Genomic DNA, 10,786 nt, shown 5'->3' on the forward strand with positions numbered 1-10,786 from the left:
AAATAGGATTTTAATTTTCTCTTTCCACAGTGAATAGTATTTGTAATTGAATGTGTAAATACTTTGTGTTTTGCGTATGGTAAGCTAATGAAAAAGTGATGAACCACCAGTATTTAATATTATGGTCAGAGTACTACATAACAAAATTTCAGAAATGATCATTGCAAATGAACTCTTATTTTACTGTTTAATTGTAATGGGATCTCCGGTAGGAGCGAACTAGAGAAAAACAACCTTCGTATATCACATAGAATAGTTACATATAACTTCAAGCAATTTGTTTTAGATGCAGAGAGATGCACTGGTTTTTCTGATTGAAATATAGCAATTTTGTTGCTTGCTCAAAGATATTCAGGCTATTGTTGCTTTTTTAGCCTTGTTTTTGTCTTTCTATTGTTGAAATGAGTGAATAGGGTTGCTTATCAGGTTAACACAATCCATTATTGATTTGTGAATATAAATTCTACTGGTTTAGGCTAGCATGGAAGTAGCCCTCAGGGCTGCCACCTTTTGATCACTAGCGTGCAGAATTGACTCCCCAAGATTGTTGGGAAGTTATGGAAGAAATATTCAGGATAGTATTTCCCATGTAGTGTACTCATTATGGGGTAAAATCCCTCTAAACCCTGAAGTCCCCCATGTCTGTACTGTATACTGGACGAGTAGTACTGTATATTATTTGTACTACTTAGGAGCCCTAGTCATGGACCAGCATCCAGCTGAATATGTGTATAGTAAAGGGACCAAGGAAGGGGTATTGACTGGTTAACAAGAGAAGAGAGAACCCCAAAATGTGTCTTTAGCATTTCATTTCTGTGTCAGGCATTTAGTCTTTGTAGGCAAAGTTTATTTTTATATTAATTGGTTGTAGACAAGTTTTGTAACTTGGCTGGAGAAATGTATTTACCTAAAATATGCAGTCATGTTTATCCAATTTAGTAACTACAGTCTTTTACAGTGATACTCAGACCTCAGTGGTTCAGGAGCCAAATTATCGATCAGTATTACCCTAAAGAGCCACAGTAGTGTGACTTCTTTGTTTCATTTACTGTAGTACTGTATATTCAGATTTAAACAGTATGACATGGGAAATACTTAATTTATATATATTATTCTCACAGCAAAATGACTGACCAAGTATTATTTTATCAACTACAATTGGCTAATAACATAGTAAAAGCATCCTGATCGGTTAATAATTAAATCACACGGTGTTTTTATATCATGTGCTGCAGAGAGCTGCAGGAGACACATTAAAGAGCCACTTGCACCTCGTGAGCCTCCGTTTGAATATCACTGGTTTGATAGTTAGAGACAGTAGCGTCAACAGCAACTCCTTGAGGTTGTGAGCTCCTCAAGCCAGAGTGCCAGAGAAAGTTAGTACTGTGGACAAACTAACAGCGTGGTTTGTGTGTCTTTGGGCTCTTTGGGTTTTGGATGCTGTGGTCTAAATTTTCAAAAGTGCTTAGTGATTTTAGTTGCCCAATTTGATCCAGAGTAGAGGGGCCTGCTTTTCTGGAAGTTTTTGGCACTCAAAAATTGAGGCACTTGAAATCTCTTAGTTGCTTTAGAGCAGAGGTAGGCAAACTACGGCCCGCGGGACTGTCCTGCCTGGCCCTTGAGCTCCCCACTGGGGAGGCTAGCCCTCCCCCGCAGCTACGCCACCGTGCGGGCAGCGCTCTGGGCGGCAGGGCTGCGTGATTCTGCAGGGCAGCACGGCAGTAGTGTCTGGCTCCTGCAGGGTGGCGTGGCTGCCACACATGCTGCTCTGAGTGGCATGGTAAGGGGGCTGGGGAGTCCCAGGGGGCAGTCAGGGAGCACGGGGGGGTTGGATAGGTGTGGGAGTCCTGTGGGGCCTGTCAGGGGGTGGTTGGATGGGGCGGACGTTCTGGGAGGGCGGTCAGGGGATGGGGAATGGGGGGTTGGAAAGGCATGGGAGTCCCGGGGGGCCTGTCAGGGCTGGGGTGTGGATAGGGGCCAGGGCAGTCAGGGGACAGGGAGCGGGACGGGGGGGGTTGGATAGGGGCAGGGGATCCTGGGAGGGGGCGGTCAGGGGACAAGGAGCAGGGGGGTTGGAAGGGTCAGAGGTTCTGAGGGGGGCAGTCAAGGGGTGGGAAGTGGGAGGGGTCGGATAGGGGGAGGGGCCAGGCTGTTCGGGGAAAACATGACTGTCCAGAAGACACACAAAACCAACCCATGGAATTCTGAAATTGTTTTGGTGGCTCCCAGGGTATGTCTACACAGGGATAAAAAACCCATGACTGGCCTGGGTCAGCCGACTCAAGCTCACAGGTCTCAGACTTCAGGGCTGAAAAATCGGAGTTTTGGGAGCCTCCACCCTTGCAGGGTTCCAAAGCTCAAGCTTTGGCCTGAGCCTGAACGTCTAATGATTTTTAGCTCTGCAGCCCAAGCCCCACGAGCCCGAGTCATCTGATTTGGGCCAGCCACGGCCATGCTGCAGGTCTTTTATCCTTGTGTAGACGTACCCTCAGAGCATGAGTCCTGTGGGGCTGTCTCAACACTACAAAGCAATAGGGTTTCAACCCTGGGTCCCAGCTTGACTCAGGCTCAGACTCTGCAGCACCATGGGGTTTTGGGACCCTGGGTCTGAGCTCTGGGTTAGCACAATTTGTGTGTAGATGGAAGGGGGTTAGCCTTGAGCCTGAGTTCGAACCCTGGGCTTACATTGCAGTGTAAACAGTGAATCAAGCAGAACAGCTAAGACTCTGTACGGACTCAATTCTGCATTCTTTGCATACCCCAAACTCTCCTTCAGGCCTTTTCTCAACAAATAGTCACAATAACAATGGTTTATCACTTCTACTTTGTAAAGCCACCATTTGTTAGCACTACCTTCCAATATAGCTGTTAGTCTAAAAATCAACCAACACATTGTTTTGTCTGCTAGATCAAAGTTAGACAAATGAGATTTTCTTAGATTATGAAAAAGGAGATTCTATCCCTCTGCTGATCTGCTTAATTAGAGAATCTACAAAAAAGCAGCACTCATTATAATGTCTTATTTAAAATGATTGCTAATGCTCTTTATACATGTCTTTACAACTATGAAAAAAATCCTGTAAATAAATAAAAACACTGTGATGAGTTTAAAGTTCAGTCTAGGCTTCAGTACCACATGAACAGCCCATGGTAACTTTACTTGCAGTGAGGGAATGTCAGATTTAAGTTGCCTGTTTTATTCTGCCTCTGGAGATTAAGTAACTAACTACTCTGAGAAGAACAGGAGTACTTGTGGCAGTTTAGAGACCAACAAATTTATTTGAGCGTAAGCTTTCGTGGGCTACAGCCCACTTCATCGGATGCATAGAATGGAACATATAGTAAGAAGATTGCCCATTGTATCCTCACACTTGTCAACTGTCTAAATGGGCCATCTTGATTATCACTACAAAAGTTTTTTTTCTCCTGCTGATAATCGATCATCTTAATTAATTAGCCTCTTACAGTTGGTATGGCTACTTCCACCTTTTCATGTTCTCTGTATGTGTATATATATCTTCTTACTATATGTTCCATTCTATGCATCCGATGAAGTGTGCTGTAGCCCACGAAAGCTTACGCTCAAATAAATTTGTTGGTCTCTAAACTGCCACAAGTACTCCTGTTCTTTTTGCGGATACAGACTAACACGGCTGCTACTCTGAAACCTATTCTGACAAGGTTTCCTGTTCAGCCCCTGGACCACTCTGTTAATAGTTTGGTAGGATATAATGATTATCCTTTTCATGAATTATCGGTACAGGGGCTCCTAAACATATGGTCATATTGTGATTGTAGTGCGGGAAGCGTGGATCACAGATCTGTAAATATAGTAAAGAGAGGTAAGGTCAAATGTAACCAGGAAGCCACTGTAAGTATCAAAATTAAGGCCTTTTAATGCGAGAGCCCAAAAAACCACATTTTAAATTACAGAATTCTGAAAGAATCAATCATATAGAGTAGCCACCCAGTGGCGCTGGAACATTTTTAGTAATGGGGGTGCTGCAAGCCTTACCCCTGTTTGCACCCCTACCCCTACCCCCCCCCCCCCCCCCCCCCCGGAGCAGGGCTGTGCCTTTGTGAGAGGGGACCTATACTGGGGTAAGAGGGCCGAGGCCACAGCTGGGGGCGGGTATGGGGCCAGGAGCAGAACCCAGGCAGGGCCCAGCAGCCGGGACCCCACATGTGGGGCCAAGAGAAGAGTACTGGCCATGGGACCAGGTGCGGGGTCCCGGGAATGGGCCCCAGGGGGTGGGGCTGGGCATGGGGCCAGAATTGGGGGCCAGGTTGCGGGCCCGGGCATAGGGCCAGCGGCAGGGGAGTGGAGCCGGCGGCCGGGACCTGAGCCCCAGGTGAGGAGCTGGAGAGCAGAGTGTGGGCAGAGGGCCAGGAGCAGGGCATGGGTGCGGGAAGCACCCCCAGGTTTTATGTGTGGAGCCAGCACCTGGGGAGCAGGGCACGGAGTCAGCAGCCCTGCATAAAACCTGGGGGTGCTGCAGGAAACACTCTTAAACTACAATGAGTTCCCAAGACTAAAACAAGTTCTCAAACTAGACTAAAGCCCACCCAAAAGTATGTGTCTAGTGTTGGAAACCAGCTTTATAGTCGCTTATCTCAGCCCCTTACTTTAGCCAATTAGTTTAAATGGGAAGCTGCAGTAGTGCTGCCTTTGCAATACTGCATTCCTAACACTAGGTGGTACTGTACAAAGGTATAAATAGCAGCACTTACAAGTCCCCTTATGTGACCCATGGAGTCCAACAACTAGCAGCAAACACTGGTCTACCCTGGTTATAGAGAAAATTTCGCCAGAATGCTGCCTCAAGGTAAGAATTCCTGTCTCTGTTTTTAAAGAAAGGGGTAGTTAGAAGGGAGGGGGACAAGCCAACACTGCAATGTGTACACTGTAATTGGGTTCTATTTTCCCTTAAGACTTTGTATATAATTCAATAAGGAGTTTGAATGCAAATAACATAGATTATTAAATTATTCCTTTCATAGACCTACTCCTTAGGTTTTCACATCCTCAGTGACTGCTTTCTCCATCATGTTTCCCTTCCCTTTGCTCCATCCTTATAAGTCACTGTTGTGCACAAATGACTTGTGATAGATGGAGCAAGAATGAAAGAAACTACCATTAGCAGAAATTGTATTCTGAATTAATTCAATCCTATGCCCTGGCTACAATAGAGGCAAAGAATAGCTTCTTCACCATTACGTTCTGGAAAGTCCCAATAAATGGAGCTCTTCCAGGTGATAGGTCGCTTGGGGAAAAATGGTTGCGTCTACTCAGGTGTAGAGTTTAGTGTTTCTCATTGCAGACTTTCTGTTATATGTTTTGGATAAAGCTGCTCAGAGTGAGACTAGAGTTTGGTCTTTTCTAAGCAGGGTACTGCAGTGCTCTATTTTGTCACCTGCCTATTTTCGTCTGTGTCAGAGGTCACCAGGGGAAATGGTTTGGGTTTGCAGTGCCTTCAATATGCTGATGACACTCGTCTCTGTCTCTTTCACTGGAACTCCATAGTACGACTGATTGTTTTCCTAGGGTCTGGTATTTGGATAAAAGCTAGCTGGGTGAAACTTAATATAGATAAGACATAGCTGATAGTAGGAGTTTATAAGAAAGAAATGCTGGAGGGTGTGGTGGAAATGATATCTGCTCTTTTAATAGAAGGCAAATGCCTACTGTTCGTTACTAATGTTTGCAATCTGGGACTCAATGGATTGTGGCTGCTTCTAGATGTCCAGATTACAATGGTGACCCAGAGGGCTTTTTTCCTTCCTTGGTTGGCGAGGAAGTTGCAACTCCTTCCTAATGGGGACTTTGATGTAGTAATTACTTTATCAACTCTAGATGGGATTTTTGGAATGTGGTCTACCTGGGCCTATCCTTGAAGACCACTGGGAAACTTCAGTTAGTGCAGATTCTGTCTGCTTGCTCACTTTAAATGTTTTGTGTATGGAGCATCTTACACCTGAGTGCCACAGAATGCATTGTCATCTTCCAGTTTATTTCCAGGTGCAATTTAAGGTGTTGAGTTAGATTTATGGTTTGAGTCCTGTGTATCCTGCAAACTTCCTATCTCTTCATGCTCCCCTCATGCCCTGGGCCCGGCAGTTCAGATTAGCTGAGTCACTTGATCTGAAAGTGCCTAGATTTGATTGTCTTTGAGGCTGGAGACACAGGGTGTCTTCAGCAATGGTCTCTCCACTGGAATTCATTTTCTCTTCTTGGTTTGAAAGATCTGAAAAATGACTTTCAGAGCATGTTGTAAGGCCTAACTCAGGCCTTTTGAGGGGTGGATTGGTGTCACAGACTAATTTTTTGTGGTGGTTGATGAATCAATTTATGTGAATTTATAGTCATTATGTACATGCAGTTGGAGGTCGTGCTCGGTATGTTATCAACAGAGAAAATTCTGTTTTGTCTTTTTGCTATGTATTTCACATGTATTATGGAATGTCGTCTTTGTTTAACATGTATTGGGACAAATTCTGTAATATTTACATCCCTTGCAACACCACTGAGCACTGTGAAAGTCAGCACAGTTTTTGGCCCATTTAATGTATGATGATACAAGAGGGTGAATAGCGCATAGAGCCAGAACTTGGTTGTGTTTCACAGACACAGCTGCACCTGAGTCCTGGCGTGGAGGTGTAACTGCCCGAGGAGGAGTGCAGCCACTGAGCCACCTTGTTACAAGGCCCAGGATGTGCTACCCCTTGTGCCTAGCAATATGGGGCCTGTCATTGTGATGAATGACTGTGGGAGATAGTTTCGCGCAGCTGTATTTTATGGAATGCAAAGACTGTTATCATGTCATCCCTGAGGGTGTGTAAAGAGGGGTAGATAGGTCTCTTGTGTGTGCCTGCCCCCTTGCCCACCCACAGAAGATCAGACACAAACTGGCACATATTAGCCAGCTTACAGCTACATAGGACAGCTCTATTTTATGTAGAACTTTAAAATATATTTTTTAAAACAGCACTGATTGGGCAATTCTTATGTTTCTTAATAAGAGATTCTTGCCTTTTTAAAATCATGTACCCTTGCTTTGCTTAGCTTGAAATGTTTAGGAACTTTTATATGGCAAGATGCTACTTTCCATGGCAAAAATGGGATGTAAATGACTGGAGAAGGGTGTTGGGGATCCTTAAACTTGACTCTCTCGCTCTTTCATTCACACACCTTTTTCTCAGCTCTGCACTTCATGGTTCAAAGTCACAGAATTCCAGAATTTTGCACAATAGTGTCTTTCATACTTTGTTTTTGCATCCCTGTCTCTTTTCCTAACAAGAACTGGACATATTCACAGAGTGGCCCTGTGTTATGTGGTGGTTGTATTTGAATGTTTGCTATCATGCGGCTCATTTAACCATTCACAAGTTCTATGAGCTTTAAATTTTTACAAAGTTCAGGTGGTTTTGTAAATCCATTAATACCACAAAACTTAATTCACTGAAGCTGGAGCTTAATCTTGGTCATCTCGTTAGGGTTGCCTCCTGGCTGCTTTTTGTACTGACTTCATGGTGAAAAAATTCGATGTGCCCTTTTTTTCACTTGGGATACATCAGTTTGCTCTTCAATTCACAGCCTTGTGGCCTGCACTGCAGAGCTGTGTTAGGATAAGATAAGAAAATATCATAAAAATACACATTTGTGTTATTTTTTGGTGTAAAATGGTTCTCTAAAACATTTTAGCAATAATTAGCAATAGTCAGCCTTAGGACTCTTTTTGTTGAGGGGAAGGGGAGTTGGTGACCAGTGGCCAGTTTCTGTTGGTTGTGGCGGGTAGTTGCTATTTTTTCCGCATGTCAGAGGCGGCAACCTCGGTCTGGTTCATGGGAGCAAAAACCTGAATAATTTCTGATTAAATATTTGTATTAACAACAAAAAGCGTGAATGCTTCCCTGCCTCAGGCGGTGCTGGTGGGGAGGAGGACTCTGAGGTTACTCTCAGAGAGAGTTCCCCAAATCATCCTGGGGAAGGGTAGAGTTTGCCTTCTTAGGTCCTTTGACAGGGTTACTGGCCGAGTGGATAGGAGGGGAGCTTGTATGTCTTAGTCCCTCATGACGTTCTCATAAACTAGGGAAATGTGGTCCGGATGAGATTACTATTAGGTGAGTGCATAACTGGCTGAAAGATCATACTCAAAGAATAGTGTTCAGTGGTTCACTGTCAGACTGGGACCTGTATTTATCAGAGTCCCACAGAGGTCTGTCCTGGGTCTCGTAGTAATTAATATCTTCATTAATGACTTGTATAATGGAGTGGAGAGTACGCTTATAAAATTTGCAGATGACACCAGGCTGGGAGGGGTTGCTAGCCCTTTGGAGGACAGGATTAGAATTCACATTGACCTTTAGAAATGGGAAGATTGGTCTGAAATCGAGATGAAATTCATTAAAGAGAAGGGCAAAGTACTACATTTAGGAAGGAAAAATCAAATGCACAACTACAAAATGGGGAATAATTGGAGGTAGTGCTACTGAAAAGGCTCTGGGGAGTATAGTGGATTGCAAATTGAATATGAGCCAACGGTGTGAGGTAGTTGTGAAAAATGCAAATATCACTTTGGGGTGTATTAACAGCAGTGTTACATGTAAAACATGGGACGTAATTGTACCACTCTACTCAGCAGTGGTGAAGCCTCAGCTGGAATATTACCTTGTAGTTCTGGGTGCCACACACTAAAACAGATGCGGACAAATTAGAGAGAGTCCAGAGGAGAGCAATAAAAATGATAAAATATTTGGAAAACCTGACTTATGAGGAAAGGTTAAAAAACCCAGCATGTTTAGTCTTGAGGAAAGACGATTTAGAGGGGACCTGATAAACCTTCAGATACGTTAAAGGCAGTTATAAAGAAGGATGATGATTAATTGTTCTCCAGGTCCACAGAAGGTAGGATAAGAAATAATGGGCTTAATCTGTGGCAAGGGAGATTTCAGGTTAGATATTAGGAAAAACTTGCTAACTATAAGGGTAGTTAAGCACTGGAATAGGTTTCCAAGGGAGGTTGTGGAATCCCCATCACTGGAGGCTTTTAGAAAGAGGTTTGACTGGGATCGTCTAGGTTTACTTGGTTCTGCCTCCATGCAGGGTGCTGGACATGATGAGCAATCAAGGTCCCTTCCAGCCCTACATTTCTAATATTCTGTGTGCCAGGATGTTACAAAACATAGTGTGTTGTATTCAAAAGAAATGTAGCCTATAGAAAGTAGAGAATGAAATCTGAGGTGTTTGGAAATGGCAAGTAGCAGTTGCTGATAACTCCTACTTGTAGTAGGTTTAGTACATGGGGGAGGGATAGCTCAGTGGTTTGAGCATTGGCCTGCTAAACCCAGGGTTGTGAGTTCAATCCTTGAGGGGGCCATTTAGGGATCTGGACCAAAAATTGGAGATTGGCCCTGGTTTGAGCAGGGGGTTGGGCTAGTTGACCTCCTGAGGTCCCTTCCAACCCTGATATTGTATGATTCTATGTTTGTCTGATTCGAACACCATGCACTATTCAGTGGTGCATTGTTCTGTGCATTTTGAATTTACAGGAAAAGCTGTGTTTTATCACTCTGTACCTCAGCTTAACTCAAACATTTTTGAGACAGAAAAATCCCATGTCGTTTATAACACATAATTTTTCTGTGTTTTGTATGCCTTGTTGATGGAATGTTACCACATCCCAAAGAATTCTTGTTACTTACTATGAAAATTGTCTTTAGCAAAACAGCCTGCAAACCTGGTATTGGCTAAAGTCTGTAATTTTGGGTGAAAGGAAGCACTCTATGCGGATTTTCATTTCAGATTGCTAGCACAGTGCAAGCTTTCACTGTTTAAAAAAAAATCTGGAGTCATTTTAGGCTGGGGGGCTGACTACAGAGTTCATATTTATGATCAGAAGTGACATTTTGATTTGGGCTGCAGTTATCTTGAAAAATATCAATTTGCACAAAATGTCAGGTTTTACTGGATTACGTCCTTTTTTTTAGTCTTGTGAGTGTTTTGCTGTAAAAACTGCAATAAACTCAGCAAAGCTCTTCTGTTGCAATTTCCACACCAGTAGTAACTAGTCCGGGCCCTCCACAGTTAGGACTTTTACTTTCAGAGATTCCATTAAATGTAGGGTTGCCAATTTTCTAATTGCACAAACCAAACACCCTAGCCCTGCCCCTTCTCCAAGGCCCTGTCCCCCGTTCACTACATTCACCTTCCCTCGGTGGCTCACTCTCCCTCACCTTCACTCACTTTCACTGGGCTGTGGCAGAGCTTTGGGGTGCAGGGGAAGATCCAGGCTGGGGGGTGGGGCCAAGGGATTCAGAGTGCAGGAGGGGGCTGCGGGTTGAGACAGGGGGTTGCGGTGTTGCAGGGGGTGCAGCTCTGGGGTGGGGCCAGGGCTGAGGGGTTTAGGGTATGGGAGGGGGCTCCAGGTTTGGGGGGGCTCAGGGCTGGGGCAGGGGGTTGGGGCTTGGGGTTGGGGTGCGGGCTTACCTTGGGTGGCTTCTGGTCTGCAGCGCAGCGAGGCTAAGTCAGGCTCCCTACCTATCCTGGCACCGCGCTGTGCCCCAGAAGTGGCCAGTAGGTCTGGCTCCTGGGCAGGGGGGCCACGATGCTTCGTGTGCTGCTCTCGCCTGCAGGCACCACCCCCCAGCTCCCATTGGCTGTGGTTCTCAGGCAATGGGAGTGCGGAGCTGGTGCTACGGGTGGGTGCAGCACGTGGAGCCCCGTGGCCCCCCTGCCTAGGGAGCTGAACCTGCTGGCCTCTTCTAGGGCGCAGCGTGGTGGTAGGAC

The sequence above is a fragment of the Chelonia mydas genome, chromosome 4 (genome assembly GCF_015237465.2).
Source record: "Chelonia mydas isolate rCheMyd1 chromosome 4, rCheMyd1.pri.v2, whole genome shotgun sequence".
In the NCBI taxonomy this organism is placed as follows: domain Eukaryota; kingdom Metazoa; phylum Chordata; order Testudines; family Cheloniidae; genus Chelonia; species Chelonia mydas.